General features: G+C 46.8%; 1 long non-coding RNA gene across 1 annotated transcript in view; it reads right to left on the reverse strand.

Moving 5' to 3' along the window:
• Positions 1 to 12731: 12731 nt before the first annotated feature.
• The window catches only part of LOC119172148 (uncharacterized), a 100854-nt gene continuing 93732 nt past the window's right edge, over positions 12732 to 19853 (reverse strand). Inside the window, exon 2 of the long non-coding RNA XR_012894927.1 lies at positions 12732 to 13053. This is a non-coding gene — a long non-coding RNA (uncharacterized LOC119172148). The remainder of the gene's footprint in view (positions 13054 to 19853) is intronic.

The following is a 19853-nucleotide window of genomic DNA, read 5'->3' on the forward strand; positions in this document are numbered from 1 at the left end:
AATTCAGCGAGAAGAAGCGCCCGAACGAACAACAGAGATTTATTTACATGTGGAGAAGTGGTCAACTGACCCAAAGAGAGAAGAGTGAGTGTGATACAAAACGTCTTCGGCATTTTATAGCGCCACGTTGTTGACACTGGGCGCCTTGTCCGCATCGTCAGCCAATACGGTGTCCCCGGCACCACGGCCACGAGGGAGGGGGAAACACCTCTCACAACACATGGCGTGGCACAACCTAACACGGAGTCCATATATGGTCACGGCGCCCTAAAATGTTACCAAACATGGTCACGAACGCACAGCAGAGTCCGGAGTTCTCCCGGTGAGAGGAGGAGCCTGAATGGGGAGGTGGGGGAGGACGACCCCGTCGGTCAAGAACCGGTTCTCCCCCAAACTCTACTTGCTTGGTTCCCTAGGGCCGGTCGTAACACCGTGTTCTGAACTGGGTCCACGTTGTTTGCGCTGCATTCATCGGTGATGTCGTACCAACTCGTCCAGCCCATATATGATTAGATGGCATAGCGGGTTGAGAACTGAGGTGAAAATGCTGTAGGCCCCTGTGCTCAGAATTTGGGTGCACGCTAAATAGCCCCAGGTGGTCGAAATATCCGGAGCCCTCCACTACGGCGTCTCTCATATCCATACGGTGGTTTTGGGACGTTAAACTCTACATGTCTTGGGAACTTCGCTACATACAGATGCGTGCCAGTGTATAAGGGTGCATAGCTGTGTGCCTTATTTCCTGGTCTTTTACGAAACGTTTCTGTGCATCCCCTCCTTCATTTGCTTCCTCTCAATGAGAAAACATACATGCATTTATTGAAATGATGTACACTCGCGAAATTCACTCTCGAAAGAGGCTGTTTCTCACGGCCGAGACGTTCTAATTTAAATGTTTTTTTTTCTTTCCTTCTTCATGAAATGGTTCATTTTATGACCTAGTTAGTTTTACATCACGTCATGCGAAACCGAGAAATAATTCCAGGTAAAGGCCCTGGATTACTCGGCTGCTGACCCGCAGGTCGCGGTATCAAATCCCGGCTGCGGCGGCTGCATTTCCGATGGAGGCGGAAAGGTTGTAGGCCCGTGTTCTCAGATTTGGGTGCACGTTAAAGAACCCCAGGTGGTCAAAATTTCCGGAGCCCTCCACTACGGCGTCTCTCATAATCATATGGTGGTTTTGGGACGTTAAACCCCACATATCAATCAATCAAAGGCCCTGGATGGCAGCGCCAATGAATATTCACTTACGAAATCCTGAAGAATAATGAAATATTGCTTGTAGTAACGCTTGTGTGTGCCTCATCACCTCTCCGATCGCTTCTCAAGTTTCTCCGCTGTCACAAAACGAGCGCTCAAAAAAAGGGCGCGCCGCCAAATTCTCGCGACGAAGCGCCGAGAGGTCAACGATAGAAAAAAAAAAGAAAACAAGCATCCATAGACTCAACGGGCGCGCGACCCTCCCCCTCGGAAGCGTAGGTTCGCCGACGAAACCTCCTCGCATCGGCGGCCGAGCAAGCCCTCGAAATTTCTCGATGGAAAGGGGCGTGGTGATGCCGGGTTGAGTCATCTGTCGTGGACGGCCCCCGTATCGTCTCGCCCTTTCCCCCAGCCTTCGCTGCGCATCGCGCCGATGAAATGATGAGAACTTTCTGGAATCTCGCGCGGAAGGTATTTAATCAAGAAGCCGAGATGAGAGATCAGCAGAAGAAGGAAGTTAACGCCAGAGTGAGTAGGGTATCCCGCCGCGTCTGTCGGTGAAGGTTTTGTCCTTAGTGACAAAGCAGGAGAAGAAGAAAGTATGCGCCAGAGTGCGTAGGGTGTACCGCCTTGTGGGCGAAGCCTTTTGTCTTCCGTGACAAAGGAGGAGAAGAAGGAAGTGGAGAAGAAGAGGATTTCCACCTGAGGGGTGACGACTCGAGCTACAGGCAAGAGTGTGGGTCTACCGCTATCGAGCGAAGACGCGTGGCAACAGCTGCGTGTGTGAAGCCGACGTGTTTCCGGCGAAGAAGTTTGAAGCTTGGAGAGCGGCCAAGTGAAGACGCGAGGTTTCCTGGAAGAGAAACTTTGGGGGCAGGGGAACGACAACGCTGGACTTTGAGTGAGTGATTATCGGAAGAGTATCATTCAGACTTCTGTTCCAAGAACTTTGGACTGAATAAGTTTTCTAACTCTTTAGTCTTTAAGTGTCTTGGTTGTTCGATGCATGCGACTGCATTGTAGTGCGTCTTGTTGTCTGTGACCGTTGTTTCGAGTGTGGCTGATTGTACTGTGTTGTTTGTACGTTGTTTCGAGTGTGGTTGCTTGTACTGTGTTGTTGTACGTTGTTTGATTGGTGACATATTGTATTCAACTATTGTGGAGTGTGCATACTTGTGTATTGTTTTGATCTGCCATTATTGAGAATATAATTTTGTTTTGTTTATTGACTCTCGGCTCTGACTTGTTCTTTGGGCCACAGGCGGCGTCCGCTGGCGCGCCAAAAAAGACCACTTCTAAATTGTCCACGCTTTCGTGGTGTGGTTCGGGGGGCCGATACTTCGGCCCTTGGAATTAGCCCGGCGATCGCCTCCCGAATTAACGGGACCTGTGACAATTAATCTGGCGTCCGCGACAGGACCTTTTGGTGCACAGTGGGTCCAAAGTAGTGAGAAAGAGGCTCGAGTTGTGTATAGTGCTATCAGAATAATTTTGTGTGTTGTTCAGTGTTCTCGTTAACGAGTGCAAGAGAGTGTTCCGATAGACTGATTTAGGCAGATATTTTTTGCACGCGGCAAGATTTTATTTGCGAGACACAATGGATCTCGAAAATTTAGTTGCTCTTGGTGAGAATATGGGTCTTTCTGGCGCCGAACTACGGAAGTGGGCCACCCAGAAGGAAAAAGAAGAAAAAGAGAGGGCCAAAGAAGAAAAGGCAGCTGAGCTGGAAAAAGAAAGGTTGGCGGTCGAAAGAGCCAAAGCGGAAAAAGAAGCTGAGTTGGAGAGAGAAAGGCTGGCCGCTGAGATGGCGAAAGAAGAAAGAGAGGCAAAGAAGCGACAGCTGAAAGAAGAAAGAGAGCAGCAATTGAAGTTGGAGCTGGAGAGAGAAAAGCTGGCCGCTGAGAGGGCGAGAGAAGAAAGAGAGGCAAAGGAGCGACAGCTGAAAGAAGAGAGGAAAGGGAACGGCAGCGACAGCACGAGATGGAACTCGAGCGGCTCCGTTTGCAGCAGCGAAGTGAAACTCCGGTCCAAGCTAGAGTTGAAATCGGCGAACGGGAGGACCACGGCTTCCGCTTGAACCCAAGCAAGCTGCTCGTAGCGTTTGATGAGAGGAAGGACGACCTTGACGCGTACCTTCACAGATTTGAGACGATTGCAAGGAGCCAGAGTTTGCCGGAACATCAATGGGCAACTGCTTTGAGTACTTGCTTGAGTGGTGAAGCGCTCAGTGTGTACGGTAGGCTGATGCCGACCGATGCAGCCAACTATGCAAAGGTGAAAGCTGCTTTGCTGAAGCGATTTAGATTCACTGTGGAAGGATTCCGGGACCGATTTCGGACAGGAAAGCCAGCTGATGGTGAGACGGCTACGCAGTATGCCGCCCGACTTTGCCATTATTTCGACAGATGGATTGAACTTTCAGGGACAGCGCAGGAGTACGATGAGCTTAGAGAGCTCCTCATTAGAGAGCAATTTCTTACTAGTTGCCACCCAAGCCTGTCGCTGTACTTGAAAGAGAGGAAGGCTGAGTCACTTGAAGGCATGCTTGAATTGGCTGATCAATTCTTGGAAGCGCAAGGTGGAACTAATTTGGCCAAGGTCAAGAAGGAGTGTCCCGAAGATTCGAAGAAATCGGCACCCGAACAAAAGAAGCGTGCACCGGAGAGTGTTCCGCGATGTTTTCTGTGTAACCGAGTGGGTCATCGCGTGAACAACTGTCGTACTAACTTTACGAGCCCTACGGTAGTAAAATGTTTCAAGTGTGGTCAGACTGGGCACAAAGCAGACGCATGTCGTAACGGAGCGAGTCAAACTCACCAGGTATCCTGTGTGCTAGCAGCACCGAAATCAGATAGTGATTCCGTCACCGACGGATTCGTAGAGTTGAAAAATGGGGAGAAACTTCCTATTGTAGGTGCTGTAATGACAAAACAGACAACCGGTGTTTCGAAGGGATGCCAACGCTGCCTGGAAAATTTGCGGGCAAGAAGGTTACGGTGTTAAGAGATACCGGCAGCTCCACTGTTATCGTGCGGAGAAATTTGGTACGGGAAAGTGAGTTAACAGGCAAAACGAAACCAGTTTGACTAATTGACAGTATGGTTCGGATGGTTCCCGAAGCAGAGATTGAGGTTGAAACCCCGTACTTCAGCGGGAAGGTTACCGCTCTATGCATGACGACCCCCCTGTACGACCTCGTCATCGGAAACATCGACGGGGCGCGAGGGCCGAATGATCCAGAATGTTTGGGGGAAGACCCGAAGATGGAGCTTCCGCTGACACAGGGACCGCGAGATTCAGCGGAGAACAATCCTGTGAAGGATTTCACTCGAGCCCAAGGTGAAGCCTGGGCGCAAGAGACAGTGAATGAGAACATCATCATATTGAATGAGTTTACGTGCTGGGCAGCTGGACTTACGTCGGCTCGACCTCAACTGACCGACAATGTAAAGATGACGGAGTCGGCCAGCCAGGCCAAATGTCGGGACATGAACAAGCGGGTGAATAACCGGACAGGATCGGTTGAGCGTCATGACCCGTTAACAATGTCGGAAGTGACAACGATGGCTGAGACGCCGCCTCAGATACCATCGGTGGAAAGGGCTCGCCAGAACAAAACGAGGAAAAACAAGAAAAGATCGAGCGAGCACCGCAAGAAAGGGCGCAAGCGCAGCTCGAAGTACTCAGGATAGGTGCTGAGGTCAAATCGGAATGCGTTTGTCTGTGTTGAGCCTCAATATGTTGTGTTAATGTTCTTGTTGTCCTGTGTCACAACTGTATGTCGAGTGAATCAAAATTTTTGTTACGGTGATGTGCTGTATAGTATGGTACAATTGTTGTAAAGACATACCTTTGTACATTGGTATTGCTTGAAGTATGTGATGGAGTATTGTATTCATGTACCTGTGTCTATATTCTATGTGACGTGAGATTGAATTGTAATGTACAAATGTATTGAGTGATCTATTGTTAATGTGACGTGTCATGAGCGACGGACTATGTTACAGTCTCTGAGAGTGTGGGGACTGTTCGCGCTCGTTTATGTCGTTTTGAATATTATGAGATAATATTCTTAAAGTGCGGGGGCAGTGTCACAAAACGAGCGCTCAAGAAAAGGGCGCGCCGCCAAATTCTCGCGACGAAGCGCCGAGAGGTCAACGATAGAAAAAAAAAGAAAACAAGCATCCGTAGACTCCCCGGGCGCGCGACCCTCTCCCCTCGGAAGCGTAGGTTCGCCGACGAAACCTCCTCGCATCGGCGGCCGAGCAAGCCCTCGAAATTTCTCGATGGAAAGGAGCGTGGTGATGCCGGGTTGAGTCATCCGTCGCGGACGGCCCCCGTATTGTCTCGCCCTTTCCCCCAGCCTTCGCTGCGCATCGCGCCGACGAAATGATGAGAACTTTCTGGAATCTCGCGCGGAAGGTATTTAATCGAGCAGCCGAGATGAGAGATCAGCAGGAGAAGGAAGTTAACACCAGAGTGCGTAGGGTATCCCGCCGCGTCTGTTGGTGAAGGTTTTGTCCTTAGTGACAAAGCAGGAGAAGAAGAAAGTATGCGCCAGAGTGCGTAGGGTGTACCGTCTTGTGGGCGAAGCCTTTTGTCTTCCGTGACAAAGGAGGAGAAGAAGGAAGTGGAGAAGAAGAGGATTTCCACCTGAGGGGTGACGACTCGAGCTACAGGCAAGAGTGTGGGTCTACCGCTATCGAGCGAAGACGCGTGGCAACAGCTGCGTGTGTGAAGCCGACGTGTTTCCGGCGAAGAAGTTTTAAGCTTGGAGAGCGGCCAAGTGAAGACGCGAGGTTTCCTGGAAGAGAAACTTCGGGGGCAGCGGAACGACAACAACGCTGGACTTTGAGTGAGTGATTCTCGGAAGAGTATCATTCAGACTTCTGTTCCAAGAAATTTGGACTGAATAAGTTTTCTAACTCTTTAGTCTTTAAGTGTCTTGCTTGTTCGATGCATGCGACTGCATTGTAGTGCGTATTGTTGTCTGTGACCATTGTTTCGAGTGTGGCTGATTGTACTGTGTAGTACGTTGTTTGATTGGTGACATATTGTATTCAACTATTGTGGAGTGTGCATACTTGTGTATTGTTTTGATCTGCCATTATTGAGAATATAATTTTGTTTTGTTTATCGACTCTCGACTCTTACTTGTTCTTTGGGCCACAGCCGGCGTCCGCTGGCGCGCCAAAAAGGACCACTTCTAAATTGTCCACGCTTTCGTGGTGCGGTTCGGGGGCCGATACTTCGGCCCTTGGAATTAGCCCGGCGATCGCCTCCCGAATTAACGGGACCTGTGACATCCGCTAAACATTGTCAGCTCGACGTTTGCAAAAAACTACCACAGAACGACTCAGACTGGACTATACATACACAAACCGCAGCCTCAGCTATGTGGGTTTTTGGCTGCTGATGTTACCGGGCTTCTTTACCACGACGCGGTTCTCTCAATGAGTGACTGACGTCAGCATAGCCAACTGGACTTCCGACATATGTGCAAATTTCTTTTTTTTTTGCTTTTCTTTCACTTATCAAAAGTTCGGACCGTTTCCTTGCAAACCGATTTATAGAGATACATTCAAACCCGCGGAAAGGGACAAGATTGGCGGAAAGCGGTCGCAACTTAATTGATACCATCCCGCCTTCTTCCAGTCCCCTACCCCTCCCCTTCCCTTTTTTTTCTGGCCCCATTTGGGTGCCTCTTTTCTGATTGCCTTCTCATCGAAATGCAGCTGCTCCTCTCGGCATCGCTCGATTCATATCCATTTTGCTGGTGCGAGAAAACGCTTGCCATGTACTACCTCACACATAGATTTGTTTTTCTCTTTTTTTCGGATAAAGAAAGTAAGAAAAGAAGAAAGAAAGAAATGATTAGTGGGAGATGGCGGAAAAATAGATAGATAGATAGATAGATAGATAGATAGATAGATAGATAGATAGATAGATAGATAGATAGATAGATAGATAGATAGATAGATAGATAGATAGATAGATAGATAGATAGATAGATGGGATGCGTTAATGTGTATCGTGAAAATATTTGGAGTCTCATTTAATGTGTAATAGTTATGTGAACTGATGCGGACTGTATACGATACGTCCGCGGGCCAAGATCTCGTCAGACTTAATTTATTAGCCTTCAGTCCTCTCCTCCCGCAGGGAAGTCTCGTGCTCATCCTTTAAATAAACAATGCTAAATGTTGGAAAACCCGCGTATAGCCAGCCCCCCCCCCTTCCTTCTCTCTCTTTTTGTGAAACACGTAATGTTGCAGGCTTGTGTAGATGCGGTATCTGCGAAACAGCAACAGATGCCACCTGAACACAGTAAATTCATCCATTCTTAACAAGCGACCGAATACGGTGCGTGTTTGTTATCGTGTGCCATTTTTGTTTCGCGATCATATTTATTACCGGTGTGATGTGTGATCAGAGGATACGTTCGTGTGCCATTTCCTTTTTCAGTCGAATAAAAAATATTCTGCAAAGGTTGAACGCGAAAAGTGCATCTGTCTGGTCTGTTTACTTTACATTGATAAATTGTTCTGCAAATCGAAATAGATAGCTTACCCGTGACTTGACGATCGCAACTAGATAACGTACTGGTTCACCAGCGTGGCAGCCTTGATGACGTAGAGGCAGCGTAATCACAATGTTCTTGACCTACTTCAATATGACAGCCTTGTGGACAAAATTTTATTAACCTCTGTTCATCGATAAGGAAACAACCTGCAAGCGATATCAGGATAGCATTAACGCGTGACGTCACAAACCTTGAGTACGCCTTGCGGTTCTCCAACAACGCGTTTTAGTGACTTCAGTGTAGGCCATCTGTAGGGAATTAAAAAACGCACTATTGAAAACTTTGTTACTTCACATTAGGAAACTGCGAAATTTGATCTGAGCCGTGCACGGGCGCCGTATACCCGTAGTACAAATCCTGACATTTCTCCTTTCTCTCTCTCTAACTATTATTCCCGTTACCCTCTCCCTAGTGCAAGGTAGCCTACCAGGTTCAGCCATGGTTAACCTGCCTGCCTTTCTTTCATCCTTATTCTCTCTCTCTGAGACAAGGGCTTTATGTCGTGCGTTTAAGTACAACTTCCCCCAAAGTGGGTTCAAATACGCATTAGCACTGCAGTTATCTCTCTTAACTGTTTGGAAAACTGTTCTTGTGGAACTGTTAACTGGAACGCCGATATTTGCAGCGTCCCAGATTTCTGCCGGGGCAATGGCAACATCAGTACTAACCTTTAGGTTTCCGTGACGCTGCACGAGATGTAGCTGCGTCTGCGGCGGTGGAGCAGTGGTTAGGGTGCTCAGCTGCTAACCTGAAGATCGCGGGTTCTAACCCGGCCGTGGTGGTGACATTTGCATGAAGGCGAAGTGGTAGAGACCCATCGTGCGCTGTGCGATGTCAGTGCAAGTTGAAGAACCCCATGATTGATTGATTGATTGATATGCGGGGTTTAACGTCCCAAAACCACCATATGATTATGAGAGACGCCGTAGTGGAGGGCTCCGGAAATTTTGACCACCTGGGGTTCTTTAACGTGCACCCAAATCTGAGCACACGGGCCTACAACATTTCCGCCTCCATCGGAAATGCAGCCGCCGCAGCCGGGATTTGAACCCGCGACCTGCGGGTCAGCAGCCTTGAAGAACCCCAGGTGGTCTAAATTTCCGGAGCCGTCCACTACGGCGTCTCTCACAATCATATCGTGGTTATGGGACGTAAAACCCGAGACATTACTATTGAGATGTAGCTGCTTTACAATTTACAAAGGTCGCTTAGCTTGAACTACTAGAGGCGCACATTCATGAGTATCCTTAGTTATATATTCAGGGGCATTGCCGATCTTGTCGCGCAGGTAACACCCGTTCTTCCAAGGTGACGAAACATGTTTTTCTTTTTTCTTTTTCAACAGCGAAACTGTTCCATAGCTTGCCGTACTCTGCGCAGTGTCACCCGAAAAACGTGATTATGAATCAGCATGCTATCTCTTGGCTCTCTGCCATCGTTTTATACTTTTTTATTGTTATTGTTGGGGTTTAACACACCAAAACTGCGATATGATCATGAGCGATGCCGTAGTGGAGGGTTCCGGAAATTTCGACCACCTGGGGTTCTTGAACGTGCACCTAAACCTATAGACGCACGGGTCTCGAGCCATTTCGCCTTCATCGAAAACGCGGCCGCCGTGACCGGGATTCGATCCCGCGACCGGCGTTGTCGCCACGGTGGCCTTCATCTATTGCTTTGCTCACAACGCAAGCTCCGATTTCTCCCACGCGAAATTCAAAAACGCTGATGGCTGCGACAGCGAGTACAGAGAGAGATAGAGAGAGAGAAAGAGAAGGATGGAGAAATAAAAATAAAGAAAGATGAATTTTAGGAGGAAACTTTTCTTCTCGACATGATATTCGAACCTGCGTTTACACACCATCTAAAGGCGTGTGTCATTCAGACCACAGCATAGACTTGTATAGTACAGTGGAGCAAGCGGTAGGAAAGGGAAGTGATGGAGAGGAGGACATATCAGAGGTCGAGGAGAGAGAGTGAAGCGTATCACAGAAAGAAAGAGAAAGGGTGAAACAAAGAGAAAGAACTGCAAAAACTGCAGAGAGAATGCAAAAAGTATTCAGAGCGGGAAAGAAGATAGAAAAAGGAAGCGGGGCATACAGAGATAGGTAAGAATAAGTAAAAGATAGAGAAAGAAAGATACAGAGAGAGAGAGAGAGAGAGAGAGAAATAAATAGTTGAGGATGAGGGAAACGCCACCACCTACGCTACTATGCCTGGCGGTCTTCGGAGCTGCACGCCATCCCTTTTCTTTGTACTAAGCGACAAGAATGCAACGAAATACGTGAACTCATGGCCCTGAATTCGGTAGTGGAATACTACTTCGCGTTTTAAAGATAGCGATGTAAGTGCTATAATGAAAGTCATGCTAGATAGGACGGCGTTTTGTCCACTCATAGCTAATCTATCGGGCAGTTTCTGCTTCTTTATTTGTTCATGAACTCAACGTTGACGTATCACACGTGGTCGCACTGTGGGTGTGATTACGTGTCCACATGTGAGTTGCAGACAGTATCCAAGTATTCATTGTTGTGTTGCGTACGCTTTCGGGTCATCTGAAAAACGAATTCCTGATGCTGCTAAAGGTTTCATATTGTTCAGCGACATGCGACCGCCTTTGGCAATAATATATGCGCGTGCTTGTGCGTACGTGTGTGTGAATTTGTGTGTGCGTGCGTCTGTAAGCGCTCTTTGACACCTTATTTTTCACCCCATGCAGCTGACCTTTCAAACAGTGGCACGAAAGATATTCTTGAATGGCTAATAGGCATTGACATAAGTGGAGGAGTTAAGTAATGTCCGGTTTAAGTCGGTGTCTTACGGTCACGCGCAGCTTGGTGTCGACACTCCTATCCCCGATCGTTGCAGCGTAAATAGCGTAATGAGCGTAATAGAGCGTTGCAGCGTAATATAGCGTAACATAGCATGCGCCCTGTGCTCGTGAGCTTCTTGCGACAAAGAAAAGAAAAGGACAGAGTAACGAAATTCAGTCATCAAAGCCCCGCCGCGGTGGTCTAGTGGCTAAGCTTACTCGGCCTCTGACCCGCAGGTCGCGGGATCGAATCCCGGCTGCGGCGGCATGCATTTCCGATGGAGGCGGAAATGTTGTAGGCCCGTGTGCTCAGATTTCGGTGCACGTTAAAGAACCCCAGGTGGTCGAAATTTCCGGAGCCCTCCACTACGGCGTTTCTCATAATTGTTGGTTTTGGGACGTTAAACCCCACAAATCAATCAATCAATTCAGCCATCAAAAAGTCATATAATGAACTATTGGCCAATCCCGCGGAGTTGGTATGATCCACACAGGCAACAACAACACCTGAGTAGTATGCCTTTGTTCCCAGGCCACCGGTTCCTGGGTCCCGGGAATCCACTGCGCAACGGAGATCCGGTGGACGAGGACGACGGCATAGCCAAGTCGCACGACGAAGTTTACGAGCGAGCCACAAGTCACGAGGACGTCTTCGCGGCTGACCAGGCATCTGCAGCTATCTTCTTGAATGCCTTTAGACGCACTGGTAACTGGCACTCTGCATTAGGTGCAGTCGGTCTTGGCGCGAAGAATGTTGTAGAACAATACGTTTTGGGACACAGCCTCTATGGAATGCCAGGAGATAGACGGAAACGTGCTCATAACGGGCAATCAGATACAGCAGACGCAAAGCGACACCAGCCTGACTCAGGCACCGGCGACCCGAAATGTCGGTGCAGATGCATTCGGACGCTCCCGTCCGTCCAGGCGGAGCAAGAATTGGAGGTGACAGTGAAAATTCCGCCGAACTGGTTCAGCACGTTTTGCGCGTACCTCGCGACCATGGAGTGGTCACAGTGTTCCGTGACAGCAAAATACTCACCACATGGGCCTAAGCAATGCTGAAGACGAATTTTGTGTATGACACCGAGAACACGTTTCCAGGAGTTCTAACTAGCCTCTCAGGCTTGCCTGTGTCGAACGGACGCAAAGGCATCAGAGCCTACCAGAGACGCCTGGGTGGCGTTGTTCCTACTTGAAACAAAGTGTAGCGATGCCTCCGCAATCAGCTCCGACAAGATTTCTCAGGCTGATTTCGCAGGCCACAAATGTAGTCTGACCGGCCGTATCTTAACATTCCTCACGACACGTACCCTAATTTACCGTCTCACACAAGAGCTGTGAGTTGCACTGTCAAGGTTACTCCCCATGGCCTACGCACCCCTGGTAAGACTGGCTCTTCGGTTGTCCAACCTGTAAACTCTGACATGCTAGTTTATGGTCTTAGCTCCGTCGGATTGAACCACTCCTTGGATACAAGCATGTGCCGCGTTAAGAAAGGCGAGACAAACAACCCGATGAAACCGCAGTCTTACACTCCATTTCAGGAGAAGGACCACGCCGATCTGTCTAAGAGCTACTGGGGTCTTAAAATCACACGGTTAAAATTACGGGTCATAGCCTCTTTGAGTTGTATTTACAGGTTTGTCCGTAACAGTTATGGTTATTTTATTTGTTTCTGTGCTTCAGCAACTGTCTTGGCGCTCCTTCCTCTGCTCTTGCACACCCTGCACAAGCACATGCTTACAGATTCATCACATGCGAGCTACTGCTTGAGTGTACAAAATTTGTGTTTGATGACGTACGGGGTCTTGGTGGACAAGTAAAACTCGGAAAACAACGCTGATGCCTTGTCGGCAACAGGATACATGAAAAGAAAAAAAAGTTAGATTTACGTTTTTCTACTATATCTTGTCTCCCATCGTTGAACATCTGTGAAAGCGTAAGTTCGTCCCCCCCCTCCCTTAAAAAAAAACATTCAGCAAAAGCGTTATGGGCGGTAACAGCGCACAAACTCACAGGACGAAGAGAAGGGACACAAACAGCGCTTGTTTATGTCCCTTCTCTTCGTCCCGTGAGTTTGTGCAGTGTTGCCGCCCATAATGTATCACCAACTAGATCAACTATCAGTCCTGCTTCAGCAAAAACGTGACATTTATTCCCCTGTGCAGATCATCCATTGCGTTCGCTATACGTGCTATCTCTATGTAGTATACTTAATTGCGTAACCAAGGTAATGGTACGCTGTGAGTTATTACAGAGACGAGGTGTTCAGGTCAGAAGCGATTTCCACAGGCTCGGATCGATTTCTTTCCATCTCTCTCTCTTTCTTGGTTTCTTTATTCATTGTTTTGTGTAGACAAAACCTTGCACGTGCACTGTCGGATGATCTGGGAATGTAAGAAGATACTTCCAGTGGACGAAATATGCAACTTGACGCTTGAATTTTTCCATTTGCCTGAAAAAAAAAAGGGAAAAAAAAACAAGAAGTCATCACGGAGTGGTGGATATGAAAAGAAACGCCGATGCGTTCACTGATTTTTTATTTTAAATGCGAAGCATTTCTTATTGAACTTCGGCGACTTTGAGCGTATCTATTTAGCCGCCTACGACTTTTAGCTCAACTGTCCGTTTCGATAATGGTATCGATACTAAACTTGCTATGACATAACATGACTGTACGGAGAGCATATTTGATTAGTCATAACATGAAAATCAGGACATGTATGTCATGAATGCCATAATTTACCTTTCATGGTCCTGCAGCTCTTGCGGTGGTTCTGTTCACATGGCACGTTGCAAAACCGGTATCGTATGACATGATTGCATGGCGAACACAAGCTACAGATCCTAACATGAAAATCATGACATGCGTGTCATGTAACAACATGACTACATGTTATGCTGATGATGTGCCCGCGGCCGTTTCCCTAGCTTCAAATGTACTAAACTCGATAATACGCAACGCGAACGGACGAGATAGATAAACGACACATCCAAACATGATAATACATAACTACATAACTATATGCCAAACTCTTGATGTGCTCGCGGCCGTTTCGCTAGCTTCACATATGCCAAATTTGGCATTAGGAGACGTCAATAGATGACGAAGGTATGTGATTGGTGCAAACATGATAATCATGAGATGCGTGTCATGTGAGAACATGACTACATGCCACAGTCAAGGTGCCAATACGTTTCGACGTGACGCGGTGCGCGTGCTCGCTGGCGTTCTTTTCGTCGCGTCACGCCAGCGTTGCCAAGCCAGGCGCCGGTCCTGTCATATACTCGCAGGCGTGCGCCATGCTGCGTTGCTTTGACGCATGTCCGTTTCAGTGCGTCCGGTGTCCCTCCGTCACTAAAAGAGGGAGACACCGTGTTTCGCGTCGGTTGCCGTCGGGCCGCGCCGACGGACGCTGGTCGCGCCGGTCACGCCTGGCGTCACCAACACCACCTAGACTAGAGTGCTGGCGTTTCGCTCACGTAGCATCGCTGTGTCCAGCGTACGCGCACATCAACGTTACATTGGAGTATAATGGGCCCTTCATGACTTGCCAGCGGCCATCTTGCTAGCTCTACATATACCAAGCTTGGTGTTACGTGACGTCAATAGATGACAAAATATATGACTGGAGCAAACATGATAATCCTGACACGCGGGTCATGCAACAACATGACAACATACCACGCTAATAGCGGGCTCGCGGCCGTTTCTCCTATAGCTCCGCATATACTGATATTGGTATCACGTAACATGAATAGATGACGAAGGTAAACGACAGATCCAAACATGATAATCATGACACGGAAGTTATGCATGGCATCATTTACCTCCACCTCGTAACGTTGCGCTGATTTTAAAGTAGAACATCAACCTTTCTCATTCGTGCTTCGCATACCATGCCCGGTGCGTGGGATCTGCCAATTTTTAGGAGCGAAGCTCCTTAAGGCGTGGGCTGTGCGTCCCCTGTATGTAGCCACCTCTCGTTCAGTTCTAAGTATTACGCTAGCCACCGCCCGATCTAAAGGGTACAGCCATATCCATCCGTCCATCCGTCCGTCCATCCATCTGTCCGTCCGTCCATCCGTCCATCCGTCCGTCCGTCCGTCCGTCCGTCCATCCGTCCGTCCGTCCAAAAGATGCAAGATGTTATAAACTAGACGGCGGTACGTGTAGTTGATTATGAAAGATGCGAGGTGTTATAAAATAGGAATGATGCCACATATGGCGCGTGTCATCGTTCGATATAGTGCGGCGACGTACGCTAGGGGGAGCGTTGCAGTGAAATCGAGTGGGCAAAATGTACGGAGGATTCATGGTTTACCAGGTTTACCTCCGGAGCTTCGTCCACTCATCATCATTCACTTCGTGGATATGGCGGCATTTTTTTTTCGCATGCGTTTTCGAAAGCGCCCATGCGTTTTTGATTTTTCTTTTCTTTCAATGGTTAGAGGTCTCAACAATCTGAACGAAGTTGCTTTCTCATCTCATTGCCAACTCGTTTCAATTTGGCTCATAATTCATATATATGTAACGAAGATAATGAAAAGCTGGAGAATGATACACGCTGCTAACTATGCTTGCTGTTTTTGTACAGTCTTATAACGTCACATTATATGAATAAAAATAATGCAGGCTGTTCATTTGAGGTTCTCGTAGTTATCGGGACGGCTCACTGCTCTCCTATAGTTGATTATGCAGTGCTCGAAGTCGTTTAACACTTTTCCTAATTACACCAATCACTCTTCATAGACGTGTTTGCATTTAAAACGTGCGCAAGACTCTCAGCTGCGTGTGTTTTGTGTTTTGCGTGTAATTAGGGCTAACTTGTGGCGAGCCTTTTATCGCCGACTATATGTACAGAGGGACAGCTTATAACGAGGCGCCGTGTTATGACTTCCCGATTATTTGCGTACTGTGCTTGCATCTTTCCTTTCCGGTGGTGAAGGCAGCACCAGGGTGTTTTAAAGGGATTCAGGAAAGTGATACTCTATATATGTCGGTGCATACTGATCAATTGTTCTTGGAGTATTCTTAGCGTCATTCATTTAGTCAGCCCAGGTTAATCAATACAAGAAGACAAATCAGGGTGGAGATTTCGTTCTTTAATTTCATGTTGCATCACGTATTCCATATTTTGTCCTTACTGACGCAACGTAATTACCTGAACGTTGCCGGGTTAGATATATCGGGCTCCTTCTATTACACCACAGTGTAACTAGTGTTCGCTGATTAATTAGGAACACATCTACCGCAAGGCTAACATATTTAAGGAAGTAGTAAAGATTTCTCAAAAAGGATAAAAACTGTATTTGAGGCGTCTCTATATTTTTATTTTGCGCCTTTTTGGTTAACAAGACGTTATCCGGCGGAAGGGGTGCTTGTGTTTAGATAAAGATGCAACGATTTAATACTTCTTCATAGTATAACGTAAAAAAAGTAATTTATGCTCGCGAGACTCGGAAGTTACATGGTTTACTTATTAGTGTATCCTCAAAAATCGCCCTGTTTCTTCAATAATGAATAAATAAATAAATAAAAAGCTTAATATATATATATATTTTTAAACTATAACATACTATTGCGGGCAGCACAGATGATGTGTAACGATGTGCGTTCTATTTTTCGTCCATTGTTTATCCTCCGGCGAGAGACGATGGCTATGTGCTACATTGCGTTTCAGGGGCGATTTTGCAGTGGTGGTCGTTGCAGGTTCACAGAATGTGAACGTGGGTGTGGCCTCCGCCACACCATGGATAACAGTCGTCGTGGTGGTACAGTGGCTATACGGTGCCCGGCTGCTTGCTCGAAGGTCCTGGGTTCGACACGGGACGCGGCGGTCGCATTTTTTCGCGGAGGAGGACATTGATATGGGCATGCGGGCTTAGGCTTAGGTGCACGTTAAAGAACCCGAGGTGGGCGAAATTTCCGGAGCGCTTGTGCCTCATATTCTCGTCGCTTGTTTCGACCTTTAAAACCGCAGTGGTTGCTATTTCTAATAATTCACATTGTTTGTTCACAAATATCTGAGACCATTATGTTACGCAAATAAGTTAGACCTTGAGGCAGAGCTGGTTGCACGTTATGGTGTTTTTGTACACGCGTTTATATATCTTTGCTACGCGTTCTTTTGTAGTGAGTATGTTTTTGTTGCTCCCTTGCAATGAATAAAAGGCAATGTAATCTGTAAATAAACAAACAAGCAAACAAACAAATATATATATATATATATATATATATATATATATATATATATATATATATATATTGCAACGCACGTGTTATGTGGGAGCTCTGTGCACACATAGGATCAGCTGCCAAAAAGCAAGTTGTTTTTTTTCTTTTTTGTCTAGTCTTTCACTTTAGCTTGTCGTCTGTAAAACTGAACTGAATATTGCAGTAATTACCCCTATCAACTCCTTGGCTTCAATAAGAATGGTCAAGTGAGTGGTATTCACCAGAGCTATATGCGGATAAGTGTGCAGTTTATACGACACTTCGCATATATACCCATCATGGCTCGTCATTAATCGAATCTCTTTCCGTAGCGCGCGTGTTGATCGCGTATTGTTCTCGTCGAGTAAAACAGATCACTTGACCAACGGGGAATGCGAATAAAGAGAATTGAGGTAGTGGAAAACCGGGAGAGCTGGTTACGATTCGTCGCAACAGCTATAGCCAGGGGAAGGAGTCCGCAGGACGAGCACCACAAAAAAACAGCATGCATCATCTTATACCCCGGTTACACAGGAACGTTAGCTGGGTCACGGCCAACCGTGGTTCGCCGACGTTAAACGGCGCGGTAGCGTCCTCGGTTAAGGCGCTCGGCTGTGTGTAGCCGTGGTTTCGCGTATACCGCGTAACATAGGCGAACCGAGGTTTATAGGCTACTTGTGTAACAAGGTTCAGGCCTCTTGTGTAATGCAGGCAGCCTAAACCGCGCTTAGTTTATGTTACACGTTACGCGAAACCACGGTGATGCCGCTAACCACGCTTGTAGGTAATCGAGCATGGCAGCCACGGTACGGCGGTCAACCTAGGAAATGGCGGCGTCCATGGAGGATGAGTCAGCCGCCTAGAAGCCTTAAACAAGGATGCTTTTGCGCTGTGTAACATCGGCAACCATGGTTTGCGCTAACCGCGGTTCAGCGCGGTTAACTGTGATTGGTATAAACCAAGGTTAACTTGCCGGTGTAACAAGGTTATTATGGTATGGTGTATAGACCTACATTTCTCTTTATTCGAGTTAGTCTTGTGGTGGCTTAGTCCTTATCGGTATGCTTTTGTCTCTCTATTTATACACTAATGGGCTATGGTATGCCGATCGCTTCTGTTAGTCTTTTGGGCGTGTGCGGGTACTTGTCTTTGGGGCGTTGCCACATCAGATAACATTGTGTGTCGCAAGGTGGTGCGACTGCTGGTTATACGTGGTTTGGTTGCTTTTCAAGTACTTCATTTGTGCAATTAAAAAGTTGGTGATGTTTAGCGCTCGTCCTGTGTGTTTTCTCCTCGGTCATCGTGTATTGTGGTATGCCTGTTGCACAGAAACGTTATAATGTGAACCAAGATGGAACAATCGATATACATGTGTGTTTGTACCGCATGGCCGGTTTCGGAAGCGGCTTCAAATCACAAAACGTGCTTCCATTTTTAGCGCAGACTTCACAGGTCACCTTTGCAAGGGGCCGAATAAGTGCACGTACACGAAGACGTTTCATCTCATCGATACCACTTCGCAGTGGCCGATCCAGAGGGGGGGGGGGGGGCGATCGGCCTCCCCCCTCAAAGCCTATCAGCACTTCCTCCCCCTCTCTTGAGTGCTTGCCATCCACATGCTATCACCAGTTAGGACAGATGAATGGGACCACTGTGAGCACATATTAATAGTATCTATGCCATTACAGGCTTTTTGTGCTAGTAAAAACAAAATAGTAATGACCACGCCCAGCGTTCAGGTGTTGATTCAAGTGACCCCCCCCCCCCCCCCTAAAATGGGTTGCTGGATTCGCCCTTACCACTCCACCGGTCCTCTCTGTAGATAGTAAGCATCTTACTAGCTAGCAACTCAGACCCAGTCGCTAGTTATACAGTTATACTAACTAGATAGCCGGTAAAGAGTGGACATAAGCGTGAAGATTATAACATTTCTGTCTTGTTTGAAAATAACGAGATGCAGCGTGTCCCTTCGTTCAAATTTTAGGTGTACTTTTTCATGAGACCCTGAGTTGGACACCGCAAAAGAACAAAGTACATGCCGGTATGAATAGATCGATTTCTATTTTATACAAACATAGATTTGTAGTTCCAAGCCGGCTTCAGAGCTCACTTTAGAGCTCACCTTCGGAACTCACTCCTCTATTTTCAGACAAGCATGAGGTACTTATTGTCCACTAATTATGCAATCTTAAACTCGCCCTATATATTGGCAAAGAAATCTAAAACAGCGTAGGCAGTTATTTGGGGCATCACTACCTAGAAGATGCTCCCTGATCTGCATATTTTGATTGATTTAGACTGCCATTTTTCAAGACAGCCCACGGAAAGGAAACGCTGTCGTATCACATACCTAACATAACTACAGCTATGTCTCTGAACTTTAAGAACATGTTAAAGTACCAAGCACCGTTTAAAGAGAAATGTCAAAATTTACTAAATCTCTTGTACAGCTGCCTAAATATCTCAGCCGCTATGAATGATTCTTTCAGTATCGGTGTATAGTTTGCTTAACTATGTAGAAGTCACTCATTTCTTTCAATGTGTGTTTTGCCTTTTGTATTGTACTTAGCCTCTTTCCCTATAGTATGCTCCTGATTTCAGTTTAATTGCATATTTTCTATCATTTTACGGGTGGCTGCTGTTGATTATACTGCTGCATTTTCAGATGCTCGTTTGCGATATTCTTTCTGCTCTTCCAATTTAGCTTCAAGTTTCTAAAAAAAAGAATAAATCTTTGTGTTATGTCAAACTGCATCTTAGCAAATTTATTGATGGAAGGACCTTAGTGAGACAGAGTAATCTACCTTTAGTCCCTTCAACTTAGGCAATGTTTGTCTAAATAAACTCAATTTAATTATATACTTGATAGTTGCTATTTACCAACTAGCAACTTGATAGCAAGCATCTTAGCCTACTTTAAATATTCTCGCGTTTTGTCTTGTACAATGTGATTATGCTCATGGTCTAGACCCATCTACATAAATTTAATTCAAACTCTCAACAGGTGCTTTTTAACCCGTATTTATATATAAAGAAAA

Source organism: Rhipicephalus microplus, chromosome 4 (assembly GCF_043290135.1).
Source record: "Rhipicephalus microplus isolate Deutch F79 chromosome 4, USDA_Rmic, whole genome shotgun sequence".
Lineage (NCBI taxonomy): Eukaryota > Metazoa > Arthropoda > Arachnida > Ixodida > Ixodidae > Rhipicephalus > Rhipicephalus microplus.